The sequence below is a fragment of the Leucoraja erinacea genome, chromosome 4 (assembly GCF_028641065.1).
Source record: "Leucoraja erinacea ecotype New England chromosome 4, Leri_hhj_1, whole genome shotgun sequence".
Lineage (NCBI taxonomy): Eukaryota > Metazoa > Chordata > Chondrichthyes > Rajiformes > Rajidae > Leucoraja > Leucoraja erinaceus.
The window spans coordinates 6,204,169-6,224,934 of NC_073380.1; positions in this window are offsets into that span (position 1 = coordinate 6,204,169).

Below are 20,766 nucleotides of genomic sequence, written 5' to 3' on the forward strand. Positions count from 1 at the left end.
TTGAACAACCTCTTTCCTTTATGCAAGATATGAAGCCAGCCAATGTAGAGGATTTTTCCGATCCCATTGCATTCACTTCAAGGCAGAATTCGTGGACTGTGGCGCCAAAACTACATAATCAAGTGAAGTCAATCACACCAATTTTGCTTCAGAAATTTTGTTCTGCATTTGTATTTTTGTCTGAAGTCCGAATGTGGTTGTCTTGGCAAACCCCAAATTGTTATTGGTGGATTGATGTTGCCAGTTTAAATCTCTTATTAAATGGGAGTAAACCAATGTGATCGCTATGTTAACTACAGCCAGCTTTTGTGGCGAGATGCAAGGAATGTTCTCAGTCAAAGATAAATACTGATGTTGTTGCTTTATTAAACAGATCAGCTAGGAGTTCAGCTGTCTCTGAAGTACAGGCCTTGAATACTTGAGCTGGAATACTGTCAGGATTTTGGCTGCTGAACCGATGAAAGTCGGGAATGGTCATGGTTGGCATTTGTGGTGGATAATGTTGCAGTTGGCATCTATGAGGTGAGAATGGCTATCCACGAGGGATATTTCTGATAGATGTTACAAATGCTTCAGTAACCTTTTTGACTTTGTATTATGGCCATGCATGTTAACAATACCTTTTCACTTCATTAATCTGTACATGCGTCCACCACTGCATCACTCCGAGGTTGGCAGGAATGCAGAGCTTTGACCCGGTCTATAGAAATTGCCTGGTTGAGACTATGGCATGATGTTTAACTTCCATGCATGAAGTCCACCTGTAGCTTCACCTCGGCATTTTATTTTCAGGTTTGCCTGACGTTGTTTTCGTCTGTGTTCTATATTCTTGATTGAAGGATGGTCAAACCTGACGCTGTGCAGCACAGTGAAATTTATCAAATCTGAGTCAATTCAATTGGTAGTTTTCATGGGAAGAGGTCTAGGTTCTTAAACTAAAGCTGATTTTTTTCAGGATATGGTTCTGTGTGCACAATCCAATGATTTATATTTTTAATGCATGTTTCAAGCACCATCTATTAGCGATGTTACAAAACTTACCTTCAGCGGCACTGCAGTTCTGCCACTGGCCATGTGCGCGACTTTGGTGCCTTTGAGGGGGGGGGGGGCCGGTAATAAAATGCCGTTTTCTACTGCCTGTCGGTGGCGGATTTCCTCGGGCTGCTAGTTGCTGAAGAATAATCGATCCGACTTCCGTTCCCGATGTTTTTAATATTATTATTTTTAAATCGCGAGACAATTTAATAATTAGATAAAAATAAAAAGCGACTTCTAACGCCCTCAACGCCTACAACGTGACGGATCGCAAGAACAGGTCAAAACGAAGGGTAAGCTGTTTATTTTACATATAAACTTGCTTCTTGGGATGGTTTTAATCTAATTTTATGTTGCGAAAATGTGATTTGTGCCCCATACGAACCGGCAGTGTTTTTCCTGCTGATATGGAGTTCCAATTCACCGCAAAAGCAACGTTCCAATCGATCGCGTTCCAGAAAAACCCACTCGAAAGATGATTTAAATGCTCTTTTTTTTGGACAATCATGTCATAAGAACATCTAAATCGTCTATATTTTGTGTAATTGTCTATCCATATTCAATATTTTTATACTAAATATCAGTTTTAGTCCCATGTATTGTGCAAAATAATAATAATTTTGATTATATTGAGTGGATGTTTCTAGATTGATTTATGGGAATTAAACATTAAATTCCTTCCATCTGGCATATAAATTCATGACTGAGATTTTAAAATCATGTTTTATTGTGAATTCTTGTGTGAATGGGATTAGTTTGTTATTTGGATACTTAGGCTATTTAAAAAATATATCCTTTTCCTAATAGAAAATAGGTGCAGGAGGAGGCCATTCGGCCCTTCGAGCCAGCACCGCCATTCATTGTGATCATGGCTGATCGTCCCCCATCAATAACCCGTGCCTGCCTTCTCCCCATATCCCTTGACTCTACTAGCCCCTAGAGCTCTATCTAACCCTCTTAAATCCATCCAGTGACTTGGCCTCCACTGCTCTCTGTGGCAGGGAATTCCATAAATTCACAACTCTGGGTGAAAACTTTTTTTCTCACCTCAGCCTTAAATGACCTCCCCTTTATTCTAAGGCTGGCCCCTGGTTCTGGACTCGCCCCACATTGGGAACATTTTTCCTGCATCTAGCTTGTCCAGCCCTTTTATAACTTTATGGTTCTATAATTGGCGTCTCCTTACCCTCGTTGCAAGAACTGTTCCAGAGCTGCTGCCTGAAAAAAGCACTGAGAATAGCTAAGGACAAACTGCACCCTCTACACACACATCTGGATCTCCTGCCATCAGGCAAGAGATACCGTAGCATCAAAGCCCGGACAACTGCTAAATAGCTTCCTTCCACGGGCTGTGAGGCTGCTAAACAGTCACTCCACCTGATTCTTCTGCTTTGCACTGACAATTTAATAACTCTGGCAATGACCACTTAAATCAGCTGCCCTGGACATTTTATGACTGTTTTTACTGTATTTAATGTTGCTGTTTTTACCTGCACTTTTTAACATATTTGCTTTGCAAGCCAGTCCGCCATTCAGTGTGATAACGTCTTCTGTCCCGACAGCCTCTAACTGGGTGAACCTGTTCACAAGGTGCAACACCCGTGGACCTTTGCATTCCATGTTTCCCTCCCTTTCTCACTCACCCACCTTCTTTCTTCCGGTACCTTAGGTGTAACAACCTTACTGTAGGACTTGTCGTGGAATGACTCAGTTTCTCGGATGAACCTGAGGTCATCCACTTGCTTCTCCAGTTCCCCAACACGGTGCTTCAGGAGCTGTACCTGGATGCACTTATCACATTTGTAGCAGCCAGAGGCACCAGCAGTGTCCTTGACCTCCCACATACTGCAAACATCAAGCTGAACCAGCTTGCTTGACTACCCTTAAGAAATGGAATCTACAGGACATTCTTAATGGGGAAAGTAGTGGGCAGAAAGGAATGTCATGCGTGGTTTGAAGAGCAAAAACTTGTAGTTTACAATGCCAAAATTGAAAAGTTGAGGATAAACAAGGTGTACAGAGTTGCTTATTGGTTACAATCTGAGGAGTACGATGATGCTACTGATTTATGATATGCCAATGTACCTGCGAACAACTGATTTTCTCCATAAAGACTTGGTCTATTGCTAGAAATTGTAATTTATTTACTTATCTGTTACAGATTTATAGCATATAATACAATAATATTAAAGTTCTGATCTTGAGAATATCACATTTTTGAATTTTCAAGGCAGTCTGGGTGTTTATTACAATTTCCGGCACAATGGTCAATTTTGTAATTAACTACAATTAGGTAACTAACTAATTATATGCTTTAATTTCAGGTCATCCAAGTGAGATGTTTTATATTTGTTTCAGAATGCTTCAATCTATAATAACTGAAAGTTTCATTCAGTTCTCTTAACTTTTAAGAAAGTTATGGGCTTTTGATTGTCGATCACAGCTTCTGTGTGGAAAAGCAATAGAGAACAAGATGCTAATTTCCAAGTATGAAAATGGCCATAACTTTTTTAATACTGAAGATATGAAATTGAATTATGTGTCAAATTAAACTTATTTTTATGCTTTATCTGATGGGATAAATTGTAGACTTGATTTTTAAAATCTCAAAATTTTGTAACATAGCTACATTTATAGTGATTATTATATATGTTCTATAAATTTGCTAACAAATTGACTTTCCAGCAGCACAGAGATGTTTTCAAAAGGTACGACAGTATCAAGTTTCATTTATTTTAGGTGGAAACCATGGCCGTCTGGGACTTGCCTCCACATTTTATGGTTTGTAGAAGATATTTGACATGTTATGACCCCTCCATTTCCCCCCCCCCCCCCCCCCCCCCCCCCCCCCCCCCCCCCCCCCCCCCCCAGTCAATCTTCTGTTCATTTAGAGACTTGGGACAAAACTTTGCACACGTGGCATTTCTTTTTATAAATTATAGCTTTAGCTTATATCAAATGTACTTAAATATCTCAATCAAATATTAAAAGGCAAAATTTAAAATGGAACATTGAAGTATATTTTTGTACACCATCTAAATTCCATTAAAAAAAAAATGCAACTTCCATTCATTCCTGTACTGAACCCCCATCCATCCCGTACTGATCCCCCCACATCCATCCTGCATTCAACACCACTGACATCCCCCGTGCTCTCCCCTCACAATTTTACATACTCCAACCAACACGTACTAATTCACCTGCCTCAATCCATCCATTCCGCACCTATTGCCACAACCACATTTTTGTTTGGAAGTGGAAAGAACTAATAGAAATTGCATTAATTGCAATGTGTAAAAAGAGTTGAGATATTGTATTATAATTTTCCTGCATGTCATTGTGGTATATATCATGTTTTGAATGGTGAATATGTTTAGTTTGTGACTTTATTTGAAGCAGAAATAATATGTGAATGCTTCACTGAGCATAATTCTGACTGGTAACCACGCACTTTGTCCGAGCACATTATCGTATGCGTCATGCAAACCGTCTTAAATGACCACCTAAACTGTCATTTGGCAACCTGAAAAGCTGTCGAGGTTGCCCGGCTGGCAACAGGGAAAAAAGGTTAAGTGAGAGCCCTGTATAGTGTCCCCACATCCCCCCCCCCCCCCCCCCCCCCCCCCCCTCCATTTCAGGGCACCATAATGTCTGGGACACATGGCTTCACGGGTCTTTGTAATTGCTCGGGTGTGTTTCATTGTTTCCTTAATGCAGGAAAAGAGAGCTCTCAGCACCTCGTCTTTCCTCCAGTCTTTCCATCACATTTGGAAACTTTTATTGCTGTTTATCAACATGAGAACTAAAGTTGTGCCAATGAAAGTCAAATAAGCCATTATGAGACTGAGAAACAAGAATAAAACTGTTATGGACACCAACCAAACCTTAGGCTTACCAAAATCAACTGTTTGGAACATCATTAAGAGCACTGGTGAGCTTATTAATCTCAAAGGGACTGGCTGGCCGCCAGTGACTGACACAAAGCATCCATTATGTAGCTCATTTGGGGATAAGTGTGAATAGACAATTGGTGCAGGAGTAGGCCCTTCGGCTATTCACTGTGATCATGGCTAATCATCCACAATCAGTACCCTGTTCCTGCCTTCTACCCATAACCCTTGACTCTGCTATCATTAAGAGCTCTATCTAACTCTCTCTTGAAGACATCCAGAGAATCGGCCTCCACTGCCTTCTGAGGCCGAGAATTCCACAGATTCATAAATTCACAACTCGATATGTTGGGGATTCCAAACTTAATGCACTTTTTCTACAAACTCTGTGTCAGTGAGTTTAATGTATGTGAAGAGGTTTGTACATTCACTTTTTTTTAGAAGCAAAGACATTTTCAAAAGGAATTATATTTTGGACTATCAAGCCTCTTTCATGTATTTTAAAGTAACTAAATAATGCCAAGTGTTGGCACTTAAAAATACTTTAAATCCAAGTAACATGGTTTCGACCCAAAACGTCACCCATTCCTTCTCTCCAGAGATGCTGCCTGTCTCGCTGAGTTACTCCAGTATTTTGTGTCTATCATTGGTTTAAACCAGCATCTGCAGTTCCTTTCTACACATACTCCTTAACATAATTAAGTGTCTTAGTGAGATTTGTACAACATGTAAAATACTGCCCAAATTTTGGTTTTGTTAGAATTCATACTGATGAATGGGTTTCCATAAGTACGTATCAATAGGGTATGGTTTTTCTTCATCTCATTTTCTTTAGGTATATTTTGTCAGATCTGGAGCATACTTTGTAATAAAATCACCCGTGGGATACAAAAGATGAATTCATAAGATGAAATCATCTTTTCAAAATCTCTTTCCTGCAAGGAATTACAGCCAACATTTAGCTTACAGAAAATGAGGTTTGTTATATTTCCATGAATTGTGGTTCACACTTTTCATGGGCCATGCATTCTATTGACAAGCCATCATCTGAACTGCAAGCTCAGATGATGGCACGTCAATAGAATGCACGGCCTATGAAAAGCTGCTCTTTCAGAATCCACCTGTTTAACATGTGATGATTTGTGCATTACCCAATGTACGATCACAAAAATAATGGACAATGTGATCACAGATTGAATTGGATGGGAGCAGGTGTGTGTAAAAAATGTTTTTAAAAATTGCGTCAATGGCCCAATCAATGAGATAAATTAATTTACAATGGGTAATCGTTTCATGTAGATGAGTGAACAGATTTACAATAAAATACAAATGGTAAATGGTGGATACATGGGGACAAAAGACTGCAGATGCTAGTGCAAATTGCTCGTTCTAAGTTTCCCCCCAGTCTAGTTTCGGTCAAAACCACTGAATCAAGCACTTGATCAACTAATCTTTATTTTAACAAAACACAATTACAGTTCAACTACTGTACCTATCCCACCGTGGGTTAGATCCTCGTATCTGCCTGATCAAGCCCTCTAGGCCTCGCTCAAACAGACACTCCAGAAGGTCACGCAGTCCCAAGCTCTCTCCCAGTAGATCGACGCGGGACCTCGTGGTAGCTGACTTTTATAGGTCCCGGGAGCTTGAGGGGCCCTTGGGGGTGGTCTCTTTGCAATCCAATTACAGATAACGATTAACCCCATACATAACAGACATTTCCCTAACTCAATAATAGAGGCTAATACATTGTATTCAAACAGGGGTTCTCAAGGAAGCAAACATAGGAACATTAACCTGATCTGTAAGAAAACCAGACGACGCTCAATACCTCATTCAATCAACATTCGGCAAAGTGAAACTCTGCAACATTATTTACAAGGTGTATGTCTGGTTTGCAGTCATCCAATCCATTCTATGCATTTTGCACCTAATTGACAGGGTCTGCAGATGTTCTTCTCTTCCTGCAGCTTGGATCTAGGCTCCAGACAAACTGGCACCACTCTGCAGCTTGTCCCAGTTACACAGAGAGCACTTTCAAATTGACCAAATCTCCCAGCAGCCCTGAAGCTTTTACCCCATTTTAGAGTCGTAGCCACTCCAATCTGGCCAGGATGAACACTAGAAAGGCGTCTGGCAACATTTGAGGAAAGGGAAGTAGTTAACGTTTCAGATCAAAGACATTTGCTATAACAGAAAGGGAAATAAATAAGTTAGTTTTAAATTGGAGAGGTTGTAGGGATTAGACACAAAATGCTGGAGTAACTCATCGGGTCAGGCAGCATCTCTTGAGAAAAGGAATAGGGCATGTTTTGACTGGTTGTAGCCCCCCCAATCTGGCCAGGATTAAAATTCCTTCCTTTTTATCATATATGATAACCAAATAGTTCAATATTCAGCTAACCAGATATACATAAGTGTGTCCATTACATTTCCCATCATCAGCAACACAAGATTATGATGTTTCTTCCCAGAATCTTATCAAGCTTCCTAAGTTTTCGTGGGCGTAGCTTCACAATTTCATCTGATGAGCCTTCACCTCCAAAGTTTTCGTGGGCGCGATTTCCCTCCATCCGTGTTGTTGCCCATTCTTCCATCCCTTTCTATAGTCGAACGTAAAACCTAAAATTCCTGAAAAACTTGGGACAAAGCAAGTTACCATCATGCACCCGTGCATCCCCATAAATTCACTATAACCTATTCCTATTGAACCTATTATTTTCTGCTCTATCACTATATTCCTATTCAGTTCCCTAATATACTCTCCTAGGATCAACACTAATCAGCCCCCTTCATATCCACACAATGTTATGATATGTATATCTGATGATGGGTCCTCATATAATTTTCAGCTGGGTTCAGTCCAGATTTCCCTTCAGGCGTGACTCTAATTTAAAGCAAACCATGATAAATGTTCCAATTCAGACCAATTCAGACTCAGCCTTCAATTTATTATTTCAAATTTCAGTGTCCATCTCATCCTTCTCATTCCACTGCATTGTGTCCGATAGCACAATTCCATTCCAATTCCTGTGGAATTCCCAGCTGTTTAAATTTAAACAATCAATTTCCATATGCTGTCAATTTCATCATAAATCCAATTAAGAATGCCGAATCCAGGGACAATTTCTTTCCACCTTGATAATAGCAGCTTTACCATCAAGGGTTAAACAATTTAAATCCATCGATTAAGTATGCATCGGCTCTGCTAATCCTACACCAATTATAACACTACAAAACTTCCTCATAGTCACAAAGTCTCTCCTCCAGTGGCTCTTCCTATTTATGTATGTCTCCTTACTATGTTGACTCTTTACTATATTGGCTTCTTTCTCAGTCTAGGGTTTCTCGCTTATACTAGTTCTTACTGAATAATTCCTTCGTCCAGTCTCTTAAAGGGAAGTCCTGCTGCTCACAGTTCCTCTTTCGACCATTTCCAATTATAACTCCAATTCTAATTTCAATTCCAATTTTAATCCCAATTTTAATTCCAACTCATATTCCCTGAATACTTTCCATGTTACCAGATATTCTCAAATTCATCCTTCCGGATGTTCTCTGAATAATCCTCATCTTTGGCTGCTTGTCTGGGGATGAGATACCAATATCAATTAATAATCAACTCCAAATATTCCTAAACCAAATTCCACAAATCTGTCCCAAATCTCAAAATTTAAAGTCCCTCCAATTCACCACCATACAATTTCAAAACCGAATCCAAAATTTCATAGATTTACTTCTAATAATCATAGTCTAAATGCAAATTAGGTATTTTACCCCAAACCACAGAGGAATGTTTTTTTAATTCAGTTTTTCCAACAGGAGCTTGTCCCAATAATCGTTACAGGTGTCATTTCTCTAGGGAAGATTAGATAGTGTCCTTTACTTTCCTTCTTTTCTTTCTTCAAAAGCTAGATGATATCAAAGTTGGGCACTTGGGTAGGTCCTCTTCTTTTCTGGTGTCGGTTTCAATTTCAAGGGTGTAGGGATACTGATGAGCTCCATCTCTGTGTGTTGGCCTCCCCAGATATGTCTTAAAGGGGCAGGACAGTATAATTTCCTCCTGCTAGTTGATTCCTGTTTCTGGGGCGCTAGATTACCTTTGTTGCTGTCTTCTGCCCATTCTCAAGGGGTCTGTGCAGTCTTTACCTGACTCCTCAGATAGTATGTCCTTCGGTTTGTTTTATGTGTTGGGAGTGGGGGAGGGGGGGAGGGGATCGGGGGAAAGTTTTATTTCAACTTCCTACCTTGCCGGAGATGTGATTATTTTTCGGATCACATTCTCCGGGCTCTGTGTCCTAACATTGATAGAGCTGGAAGCCTCCTCGGACTGTCGTGAGCCTCACCGCGGGGCGTGGATTTAACATCGGAGCGGATCCCTTGCCTGGGATCGCTCCCACAGCGACCATCGCGGACTTTAACATCAAGGGCTCGCAGTCTCGGGTGAGACCGAGTCGGGAGCTGCAACGTCGCGGATGGCTCGACCAGCCCCGACGCAAGGTTTCTATCGCCCGACTCGGGGAAACTAACATTCCCCCCCGATGTAGGAACGGATTGCCTGGAGTGGGAGGACCCGAACGCCGCCGGCTCGGGGAGTCAAGATCGCCCCGTCAACGGGGTCTCGATGCCCACGACCGATGAAGAACTAGGGAAAGGATTTGAACTTTAGTTTGCCTTCCACCACAGTGAGGAGTGTGTAGGAGTCACAGTGGTGGATGTTCATGTTAAAATGGGTTTTGATTGTTCTGTTTCCAAGATGGCTGCCGGAAGGGAAAGTGAACGCTGGTGCGATTAGCTGCCGCTGCTCTTTGAATTGTGTATTGTTGATGTCCCTACTACTTTTTTTGTTTCATTTTGCTTATATGTTTGTAATTTGCTTGCTTCAATCTGGAAGGTGTCCTTGAGAGTCCTGAAAGGCGCCCATAAATAAAATATTATGTCATCGATATACTGTCCTGCAGGCACAAACTCAGTAACACGTTAATATAATATCTTCTTTCCCCACTCCCATACCTCCTGCACAATAAGTTTGTTTTCGCTATCCCTAGTGCCATTTCCATTCCTTAGTTGCCATCCCTTCTCATGCCAGCTACTATGTTTCGCTGTCTTCTTCCTTTCAGTGAGGGCTTCTTGAGAATTGGAATATTTGTGTCTCCTCCTAGAACTTGGAAGGGGTGATGTTCTTTCTGATTTGTAGTGCTGTTTCTCGGGCCATGTGAGGATGCCTTCAATTTACTAGATGGTATTAACTGTTAATTGGCAGGTTAGGGCTAACAAAATGGGCTCAATTGACGAAATGTCCCTGCCCCCTGATCTCTCTGCCAAAGTCCTCGTCCACTACCTTCGGGGTCCCATGAGCCCAGTAACCTCTCGTAATCCACTGATTTCTGAAACTCCGTGGCCTTCTTATTTACCTCCTTCCCTCTCGATAGTACTCTCTGACAGGACACGACCGACTCCAATGCCCCAATCCCCCACAGCTGTAACACTGATCGGGCCGGACCGCTCTATAACCTCTCCAGCCAAACCAAGGTAAGGTCGGTTCCCGGAATGGGTGATCTAGCCATGCTTTGAGGTCTTCCTCATCCTCTTCTGTCCTTATTTCTCTTTTTTGAATATTTTATATAGGTTGCTGAGCTGCCGTTGAACCAGGCTGCCTTGAAGTCTGAAGTCTGTGGTCTGGGGACCATTTTCACCTAATGCGGGCACCTCCCTACAAACAAATTGTCTACGGGGAATCTGTTCTAAATCCCCACCATCAGGGAATTGCTCCGACAACAATATTATCGATGTCCGCATCAATCCCTCCATATTCTCCCGCTATCTTACCCTCAGAAAAGCTGTTTGTCCTGTCTCGATACCTCAGGAAGGATTCCTTCATTTTCCCACTGCTAGACCCTCTAATTAATTTTGGCACCCATGTCGATGGAACCTTCCTTCTAGCTCCTTGGCTTACCAGTTCTTCCTGTCCCTGTTCTGGAATGTCCCAAGAAGGACCAGTTCTAAGGACGTGTTCGCCTCTAATTCCCAATTTGCATGCCGCCATTCTTAGGGTGGACTGCAAAATGATCTCCTTATTTATTTTCCTTCCAGTGAAGAACATTCTTCATATTCCAATTAACTCATTTCCCTTCTTCGCTATTTCCATATTTTTTAACAATCATTTCTATATAGTTTATTCCTATTACAGATTTTAGTCCACCCAGCAGCCAAAGCTCGCCTCTTAATACTGCATGTAATTCCCCAGATAATCCTCTTAGTCTGTCCGAGCTTCTCGCAAATTATCCTTATCGTTGTGTCGTTTATGTATGTTCCTAATTTGTTTGATCGGTCCTTCCCCATGACATTCTCCATTCTCTGAACAATGGTCACAACACAGAACACAAAATAAAATTTCCAGACACCAACACCTATTCAAATCACTCCTTCCTCTCAGACTCCAAGGCCAATAGAGTCTCTCCCACAGAATGGCCATCTGTCTCTCCGATTCACACTTATTCTCACAATCGCTCCCTTTCAACTGTTACTCAATCACTCCCTCAATCGCACCTATTCAATTATTCCAACCACTCTCTCTCTCCCAACTCTCATCAGTTAAATCGCAATCACTTCATTCAACTTTAAATTTTCAAACAATGGCACAGTCCAAGTCTAACTCTCAATCACAGACTCTTCTACGTAGCAATCTCTCTCACTCAATCCAGTTTAAGTTCACACATACAGACAAATCCGAACCACGCTAACAAAAATATAATTAGAAACGAAAATATTCCCCCGATTACAAATAACCCAAGACACACCCCAATATAAACTATAAGCATCCAATTAATCACGCTCTAATAAATCTTCCTTGTGGCGCAATCGGTCAGCAGTATAACTCCTCCCCGACACAGCGATCCAAAGAATACAACCTCTGATCGAACCACGACTCAGATTCTCACAATACGATCTAGACAAATACAAATATCTAACTCAAACACACTTTTGTGAAGGATAAATTTAATATGCTTTACCTATATGCTTGATTAAAAGCTTAACATGGAAATATTACTGCTTGACCTATGCTCTAGATTAAGAGTTGAGCATAGAGACATACAATTAAAATTGAGGAACTAGTTGAGACTGGCAAAGTTTACTTAGATTACTTCATAATGCTTGCTGCAAGCAAACGTCTAAACTCTGATCAACTGAGCAGCACTGTTAGGCTACGGGAGGAAACATCTGTATAGTTACACCGTGAAAATGGGAAGTAGCTGGAGAAAGGAGAAGTACTTAAGGGTGACGATGAGTTTGATTACATATGCAAAAGGGCAGGAGTAAGGCTAATCGTATTTCACAATAACAGGTGCACAGGCGCCGTCCAGTTGGGTATGGCTGCCCTGCCTGCAGCTGGCTGTCTTTACACTTTTTTAAATTTTTTAGTGTGTTAAAAAGTGTTTTTGTTTGGAGGCCTATTCTTTTTTATGTGGGGGAGGGGGGGGGACTGCTTTTCCAAGTCCCTACCTGGTCCGAGTGGTGGCTTTTCTCCAGGCAGCATCTTCACCCGTCCTCACGGCCTACCATCGGGCCTGGAGCGGCGTTTCCTGATGGGACCGGCCAGAACCACGGCTTTGGCAAGGGCACAGGGCTGGAGCGCTATCGCGGAGCGGGCGATGCCTTGCCCGGGTTGCTGCGCTGGAGCTCCGGTATGCTGAGTCCGCCGATTGAACATCGCGGAGCTGCGGGTCTGTGGAGCGGCCAGCCGCGGGCGGCGGCGCTGACTTTAACATCAGGAGCCTGGGATCTCTCGGCAAGATCGCCAGTGGTGGAGCTCCGTCCAGCGCGGCCTGTTGGCTTCGGAATCCGCGGTCTCCGGTTGAAGAAGAAAAAAGAAGAATGAATGAAGAAAGTTGAAGAAAAGAAAATAGGAAAAAGAGAATAAGACATAAAGAAAAGAAGTAAGGAGATCATTGTTTATAATCTTGACCATCCCTCGTCCAGTCCTGAAACAGTTAGCTTTTACAATTGTGTTGCACCATATGATTCCAAAAAGACGACAAATGGAGACCAACTCGTTATGAATTGGTCTGATTTATCCATTAGGAGGAATCGCATTTCCTCAAGATGTGCGGTGTCCAACATGCTTGCGATCCACATTTTAAGCGTTGGTATTGATGTATTTTTCCAAAATTTAAGCATTAATTTTTTTGCTATTATTAAACCATAATTAAAAAATAAATGTTGAGATGAGTTCAATTTATTCCCATCTTCCATTACTCCAAATACAATAATTTCAGTATTAGGTTCCATTCTTATCTTAAATAATTTTGCAAATATTTCAAAAATATCACTCCAAAATCTATAAAGTTTTATGCAGGAATCAAAAGAGTGTGTTATAGTTGCGTTTTGGGATAAAAATTTATCACAAATGGGGGATATATTTGGATAGAATTTGTTCAGTCTTGTTTTCGAATAATATAATCTATATAAAATTTTTAATTGAATTAGATTATGTCTTACATTAATCGAACATTTGTGAATATATATCAAGCACTTTTCCCATGTAACCTTCGTAATTTTTATCATTAATTCCCATTCCCACTCTTCTCTAAGTACCTCTGTCGATAATGTGAAAGTTTGTATTTGGAAATTTGACTCTGCCAATCTAGACTCGTTCTCGAACTCCTAGTTTTAATGCGTATCCCTCCTCATATGCGGGCACTCGAATCAAACTAAAATTGCCCAATTGAATTCTCGAATGGACTAGAGTATTCAGGCCAATCTATACTCTGACCACCGAGCCCAGTACCTTTACGAGATTCCTCGTCCATCACACAGGACTCAGATACCTTCACGCAGACACTCTTCTCTGCTGGGCACTGGGGGTTCAGTGCCTAGCCGCTTCGTGCTGGCAGTTATCGATGCCGATTTTCAGAGCGCACCTTTCCAATTCCTGTTCCCGGCAAAGCTCCGATCAATACGTAGGTCAGACCTGTATTTCAATATCCCACCAATTGGATACCAAAGCCAACCTTGGGTCACTTGCCCAATGAAGCGCGTTAGGATCACGTTAAAGCAGCTGCAGTCTGCCAACTACGACCAAGTTTTGGGCCACTCCATGCCCGGTTTTATGCGCCCCTAACCCAGAGTAGCGCTAACCTGGGTTTGGTTATGTCTGGTTTTCAGCCATCCAATCTATTCTATGCATTTTGCACCTAATTGACAGTCTGCAGATGTAAAGAAGTGAATTTCACACACTTGTAACTTTACTTAACTCTTTAATAAACACACAGATTAAACATGATCTAGCACTAACTGCACGCAGTCTGTCACCGTGCTGGAGAGAGCGCGAGAGATAGGGAGAGAGAGTGTTATTATACTTGATAACTAAGGCGTGATTAGTGGTACTGAGGTAGCTACATTATTGGTTGCATGCATAAACCATCTACACCCTTCCCCTTAGAAATCAGAATTGAAATAGAGTCAATGGCAGTGTGATTACATAAAATATACGAATCAAAACAAAGTCGCCATAGCGAACAGGCGGCTTAACAATGCGACCCGAACACGTGCGTACAGCACCTCCAGCCCCCCCCCCCCCCCCCATCGGAAAGAAGAGAAGGCGCAGCAGAAGTAGGCGAGAAGGTTAAACCAGGAGGAGACGCATCCGTAACAGGAGTTAAAGCAGGAGGAGACGCAGCTGGAGCAGGAGACACAGGAGGGGAGGGCGAACGTGCAGGAGGGGAGGCAAACCGGCCAAAACCAGGCGGCAGCAGTGGAGGAGAACGCAACAAGTGAGGGGTCTGGGGCATGCAAGGATCAGCAGGAAAGCCGGCAGGGGCAGGCTGGGACCGCTGAGGTGGAGCATAAGGACCCGCAGGTGGAGGCTTCGGTTCGTTCACAGCCAACAGGTGTTGACGGCTTCGACGATAGACAATCCCTACATAGTCCACCAGGTAAGAACGAGGCAAATCAGCCAAACCAACCACGGTCGCGAGACGGGAATAGCCGGTGCTAGTTTGCATCCGAACGACTTGCCCGGGCAGTAGGGACGTCAGTGGTCGGCAGGACCTGTCGTGGGAACGCCGTTGAACCTCCTGCTTCTGTTCAATCCGCTGCTGGACAACAGCAGGCTCGAATACCTTGGGTAGCAGGGTCTGTTGAGCGATCGGCATAGGTAGCCTGGTTGTCCTCGACATCAGACGCTGGGCAGGGGAACCCATGGTCGGGTCACGGGAGATATTACGGAGGTTAAGTAAGCCCAGGTAGAAGTCGGAGTTAGACAGGCGGGACTTCTCAAGCAGACCCTTAGCACTCCGCACGGCTCGCTCGGCAAGGCCGTTGCTTTGTGGATACACCGGGCTGCTAGTGTAGTGGTGAAAGTTCCACTTGGCAGCGAAAGATTTGAATTTGGCGCTGGTAAATTGTCGGCCATTGTCAGTTTGTAAACGGACAGGGGCACCGAAGGTGGCGAAGTGCCTGCGCAGTCTGCTGATGACCATCTCGGAGGTGATTGAAGGAAGCAGGTCCACCTCGAACCAGTTGGAGTACGAGTCAACCAGGACAAGAAACTGCTTGCCCCGCCATTCGAATATGTCGGCAGCCAGCGATGTCCAGGGCATGGCAGGCGCCGGCTGCTGCAAAAGGGGCTGTCGCTGCTGGTGCGGGGCGAGGTTGTTGCAGGTGGAGCAGGAGGAAACTCGGTCCCTGATATATTTGGCCATACCAGGCCAGTAGAATTGTCCCTGAGCGTGAGAAATAGTGGCATCGACCCCAGGATGACCGCTATGGGCTGCGTTGTAGTATAGATCATACAGAGAGGCTGGAACCATGACCTTGTGGCCTTTGACGATAACACCATCTTGGAGCACCAGCTCATCACGGACCAGAAAGAACGGTTGGGCACCCGATGGCAAAGTTGTCCGTTTGTCGGGTCAGCCGCGCTTGATGACAGCTGCGAGCTGCTGCAACGCAGTGTCAGCGGCGGTGTGTTCGATCAGGCATTGAAGTTGCCTGGTTGGGACGATGTTGACGTTCAGCGCCAAGAGGTTTTCTTGCTCGTAAGGGTGGCGGTCACAGCAGGCCCGTGGGACACGAGATAGAGTATCGGCCACGTGCATTTCAGTGCCATTTTTGTAAACCAGTTGGAAATCAAAACGTTGGAGCTGCAGCATCATGCGCTGCAGTCTGGCAGGGGCGACATGTATGGGCTTGCTAAGAATTGTCACTAATGGCCGGTAGTCGGTCTCGACCGTGAATCTGCTGCCGAAAAGGAAATCTTTAAACTTGGAACAAGCAAACACAACCACGAGGACCTCCTTCTCGATCTGAGCATACCGTTGCTCCATGTCGGTCATGGTTCGCGAGGCATATGAACCAGGTAACAGCGATCCGTCATCAAAGAGCTGCAGGCAAGCAGCACCGAGTCCAAAACGGGAGGCATCACAGGTAACAACAATGGGACGGCGCAGGTCGAAGAATTTAACTGTCGGGGTGCTGGTCAGCTTAGATTTCAGAAATTCGAAAGCCTGGTGGTGTTGTGGGAACCAGGACCAGGCAGTGTCTTTTTTAGTTAGTTGCCTCAGGGGCGTGCTCAGCTCGCTGAGATTAGGTATAAGCTTACCGAGGTTATTGACCATGCCCAGGAAACGTTGCAGACCAAGGACGTCGGTTGGGGCTGGCATCTCGGAAATTGCAGCAGTCTTTTGTGGGTCAGGCTTTAGTCCATCAGGTGAATATGTGTCCGAAGTAAGGCACTTCAGAGACGCGAAATCTGCACTTTTTTTTGTTCAGTTTTAAATTGATCTGTCGAGCCCGTTCCAGGACCCAGCGTAGGTTTTTGTCATGTTCGGCGGCATTCTCCCCGTAGACTAGGATATCATCCACGATGATGGCGCACGGCATGCCAGCGAACAGCTGTTCCATGGACCTTTCGAACACCTCGCTGGCAGAGTTGATTCCGAATGGCATCCGCAGGAATTTGAATCTGCCAAAAGGAGTAGCAAACATTGTCAGATTGGAGGAGCGTTTGTTGAGTGGTATTTGCCAGAAGGAACTCTTGGCATCGAGGACGGAGAAAACCGTAGCCTGGCCAACTTGAGCCGCAACATCTTCCACGGTTCTCATGGGGTAGTGTGGTCGCCTAATTGCGAGGTTCAGGTCCTTTGGGTTGATGCACACTCTTATCTCGTTCTTGTCCCTTTTTAGCATGGCAACCATGGTGGAGACCCACTTGGTGGGCTCACTAACTGCCTCAAGCACTCCCATCGCAGTCGAGCAGGTGCATGTAGGAGTGTGAAAACACTAGCATCTCCTTGAGAACTAATTGGCTCAGAGTCGTGGGCAGTGTCGAGAGAGGACTGGGAACCAAACTCGCAATCAACTTGCACCAAGTTGTTTAGGACATCTAGAAGCTGGGGGAAGTTTCCCACGGGAGCAGCAGACAGCTGAGAAATGATTCAATTTCTTGCAGAAATTGCAGGATTTTCCGTAAGCCGGGCACTGCGACTGCATCGAATGTACAAAACCGCAATTAGGGCATTTTTTAACGCCTTGGCCGCCGGGAACGTAGATGGCCCGCGACATGGGTCTGGTGTTGACTATGTTGGGACGTTGAGACCTATTGAGACCAGTTAAATTAATCGATTTATTATCAGACCCCCGCTGTCCGAACAGCGGGTCAATGACTTCAGCCAACCTGCATGCGTGCATGGCTTCGGTTAGAGTAATGTCTGGTTTCCTTAATAGCTCCGATCGTAATTTCTGATCGAGCATCCCTGTCACTAGAATGTCTCTAGTAAGCTGTTCAGTCATAGTATCAAATCGACACCTCTGAGCGAGGTAACGCAGATCAGCAATAAAACATTCAACAGGCTCATCATGCTGCTGCTTTCTCATGAAAAACTTAGCTTTCTCTAAAATGCGGTTAGAGGGCAGGTCACAAAGCTCAGCAAATTTTCGCAACAGACATACCGGGTCGGCGGCAGACTCTGCAGGTACTTGGATCTGATCATGTTCATCCCGGACCGCGGGACTGTAGGTGAAGGCGTGTGCTCTCCTCATGGCATCAGGACCAGCAAGATTTAGAAGAATGGAAGCTTTAACGGCATCAGGATCGTTGCGATGAGCAATGTTCATGTAGTGGGTAAAATCCATCTCAAAAGTCGCCCAGCGTTCCGCTATGTTTGCATCAAAGACCACCGGCGCGGGTTTGCGGCATGAGGATGCCATGGTGACACAAGGAGAGTTCACACTTCTGACACCATGTAAAGAAGTGAATCTCACACACTAGTAACTTTACTTAACTCTTTAATAAACACACAGATTAAACATGATCCAGCACTAACTGCACGCAGTCTGTCACCGTGCTGGAGAGAGCGCGAAAGATAGGGAGAGAGTGTTATTATACTTGATAACTAAGGCGTGGTTAGTGGTACTGAGGTAGCTACATTATTGGTTGCATGCATAAACCATCTACAGGTTATGTCTCGTTTGCAGCCATCCAATCTATTCTATGCATTTTGCACCTATTTGACAAGGTCTGCAGATGTTCTTCTCTTCCTGCAGCTTGGATCTAGGCTTTAGACAAACTGGCACCACTCTGCAGCTTGTCCCAGTTCCACAGAGAGCACTTTCAAATTGACCAAATCTCCCAGCAGCCCTGAAGCTTTTACCTCATTTTAGAGTCCTAGCCCCTCCAATCTGGCCAGGATGAACACTAGAAACGCGTCTGGCAACATCTGAGGAAAGGGAAATAGTTAATGTTTCAGATCAAAGACATTTGCTATAACAGAAAGGGAAATAAATAATTGTTTAGGAAGGAACTGCAGATGCTGGAAAATCGAAGGTACACAAAAATGCTGGAGAAACTCAGCGGGTGCAGCAGCATCTATGGAGCGAAGGAAATAGGCAACATTTCGGGCCAAAACCCTTCTTCAGACAGGTTGTGGTGGATAAATTGGATAGAGAACAAAGTGATTATCTGTGAGAGGGCAAGGTCAGAATAGCTTTGGGGATTAGTGATATACGTTCTGTCAAATGGGTTAATGGGGCAGTTGGAGGATGATGTTGCAAAGAGTTGAGAGATGCTGCAAATGTCAGGGCTATGGCACATGCTTAGCAGTTCATTCTATATTAACGAATATTAACGAAGCATGAATAACTGAGCCAATATCACATGGATCACCTGCAACAGAAATGGCCAGTTCGGGTCTAGATAGAGAAAGTGAGTTGTGTGAAGCTGGCAAATTTTATATTTACCTTATGGAAGATGAGTTGCTTGCAACATGCCGTATGGTATTGGTGCATGAGGCCACACACCGAGGTCATGGTGGGAGTGGGATAGAGAATTAAAATGGCAAGCAACCACAAAGGTTAGCGTCAATGCTGTTGTCGAATACAAGTGGTCCACAAAGTGTTTACCAAATTTATGTTTTGGTTTCCTCAGATCCGAGAAGACCATATGCAATATATTAGATTGAATCAAGTGCAAGTGAATTGTTGCTTCACTTGGAAGAGTTATTTGGGTCTCTGGATGGTTTATACACAGTATTATAAATGTAATGTAATTGTTTTTCCTTCATGTATTGTGCAGTAAGATGGATTTAACAGGATTTATTTCATTTTTTTTCCTTTAAAAGTTCACAAAGGGATAGTTATTGTCAAGTGACCCAGTTCAAGTAAGTAATGTGGGTTGGTGACATGATATAGCATGTTAAAGGTCAACCGCAATCATGTCTGAACCAACTGATCATATTGCTTAAATCGTATTTTGGTTCTACTTACCATTTTATGGGGGCGCCGGAGGAGAGAGATGGCAGCCCTGCTGGCAGTCTGTTCTTTTTTTCACCCTTTTTGTTATTTTTAGCGTTTGTTTTAAGTTTGTTTTAATGTTCTTCTGTGATTTTATGTGGGGGGGGAGTGGGGTCGGGGGCAACTTTTTTTTTCAGATTCTTACCTTCCCGGACATGTTATCATTTTTCGGATCACATTCTCCGGGCTCTGCGGCCTACCATCGATAGAGCTGGAAGCCGCTTCGGACTGTCGTGAGCCTCACCGAGCGCTGACTTACCATCGTAGCGGATCCCTTGCCTGGGATCGCTTCCACCACGGCCTGCGGATTTACCATCAAGGGCTCAAAGTCTCGGGAGAGGCTAGCCGGGAGTTCCAATGCCGCAGAAGGTTTAACTGGCCCCGATGCAAGGTTTGGTCGCCCGGCGCAGGGGAGCTGACACCCCCCCCGATGCGGGAGCTGATCGCCTCGACGCAGAGGGTCCGAACGCCGTCGGCTACGGGAGTTAAGACCATCCGCTCAACGGGGGGCTCGAGGCCCCCGACCAAGGAAGAACACAAGGGAAGGACTTGGAACTTTATTTTCGCCTTCCATTACAGTGAGGAATGTGTAGAAGTCACTGTGATGGATGTTTATGTTAAAATGTGTTTTCTGAGTCTGTTGCCTTTTTAAATTGTATGACTGACCTGGCCAGTGAATTTCACTACACCAATTGATATATGTGACAATAAATGAACTTATGAACTTATGGATGCAAATCAAGATTAAATGTAAAAGATAAAGGCAACCGCATTAATGTATGTCATTGAATCTGATGCAGGATATAACAAACTTATTTGACTAATAATTTAAATATTAAAGATACAGGATGATATCCCGGGGCTAGAAAGATTTGCTTGAGAAAAACTTACCCTTCCGTTCAAATATGAGGCAATTAGTTATCGCTTGGCATGTTGTCTGTCATCTGAACATTATAGACAGAATTTGTGTGTGGTGCTGTCCCAAGTATGTGAGTGGAAGAAGTCTTTGTAATTTTGAAGTTGATTTGCAATGTGGTAGACGTTCCCAAAA